Raw genomic sequence first — 1,295 nt, 5'->3', positions numbered from 1 at the left:
AGTTTCTCAACGTTAAACGCAGTAAACTGGGGTTTTTCATTTTCGAAGCGTGTCCAGAAATCTCTGAACACGGCAGCAGAGACAAAACTCACATCAAATCCCTTTCCAAATGGCAGAGTCAAAATACAATTTATATCCTGTGGGGAGAATTTAGAAACGTTCTGAATCATTTTCCTGGAGAAGTCAAGCCTTGACATAACAAGGGTTTTCCCATCTTTTTCTTTGAATGTAAATCTGACACTGTGGTGCCTCCTCATGCCGGCATGGTTGGCCGCCATGGTGGAGGCACCACAATGTAAAAGTGGTAAAAGAACCTAAAACACCTAAAATAGTCTAAAACCAAGTCAACTAAAATAAGGTAAAAGAATGCTCTAAAAACAGCAATAAAAGCTACTAGAAATGTTAGAAAAGTGAATAAAACACACTTACCTTGTCTTGTTTGGCCTGGTCGAGATGTTATTCCAGCAGAGTACAGGTAAGCAGTCCTCTGAACTAATGAATTCCTTTGTGTGAAACAATTTCAACTACAGCAAAGTTGAAATTTTCTTCACAAGGAAAAATGTGAGTATCCTTCCAAAAACCTGGTAACACTTAGCCACAAACAGGCAAAAGTTGTATCCAGATACAGGAGGCGATCGCAGTCTTAGCCAAAAGGCCGAGAAGCGATAACCCCAACTGGTTGCTTCCAGCGCCCACCTCCCGGAGCAGTTCTCCCCCTGCCGTGGCGCAGTGGTTTCAACTGCGCATAACAACGGCTGCGTCTCAGCACCTCCGCCCCGAGCGCTCCTCGTCGCACTGCTCAACCTCGGCGAGGGCGGCGTTTTATTTCCTTTTCACAAACGCACGAGGCTCGGCCACACGGCAGAGCCTGCCAAAAATAGTTTTAACTCATTGGCATCCCTCTCCTCGGAAGTCTTTAGTAAAAGGCGAAAGACTTGTACGTTATGAAGAGAAACCCGAGTAAGTACAGGCCCCTCCTCCAGAGCCGCCGACGAGCCTAGTCGTCCCGGTCACTACCCTCACGGTAAGCCTCACTCTGCCTCTCGAGTCCCAAGTACCAGGCCACACCCGTTCCCCTACCCCTCCCCAGGTCATGGCAGGCTCTATCCAATCGGGCTGCGGAGAGACGAAGGCCTGGCTTTTGGACAGAGGCTACCGAACGACTCGGGCTCTTGTAGCCTCTCGATGACGAGTGAGAGAAAGGGAGGGGAAATGGGGCCGATCGCTTCTCGGCCTTTTGGCCTAGACTGCAATCGCCTCCTCTTTCTGGTTGAAACCTTTGCCGGTTTGGGGCT

General features: G+C 49.0%; 1 non-coding gene across 1 annotated transcript; it reads right to left on the bottom strand.

Moving 5' to 3' along the window:
- Window positions 1-851: 851 nt before the first annotated feature.
- Window positions 852-964, bottom strand: LOC123965308. Its single transcript, XR_006823678.1, has one exon. It is a non-coding gene; the product is annotated as a U5 spliceosomal RNA (small nuclear RNA).
- Window positions 965-1,295: the final 331 nt, after the last annotated feature.

The sequence above is a fragment of the Micropterus dolomieu genome, unplaced genomic scaffold (assembly GCF_021292245.1).
Source record: "Micropterus dolomieu isolate WLL.071019.BEF.003 ecotype Adirondacks unplaced genomic scaffold, ASM2129224v1 contig_9140, whole genome shotgun sequence".
Taxonomy (NCBI): Eukaryota; Metazoa; Chordata; class Actinopteri; order Centrarchiformes; family Centrarchidae; genus Micropterus; species Micropterus dolomieu.
The sequence above is the reverse complement of the archived record's forward strand: the minus strand, read 5'-3'. Positions and strand labels throughout refer to the sequence as shown.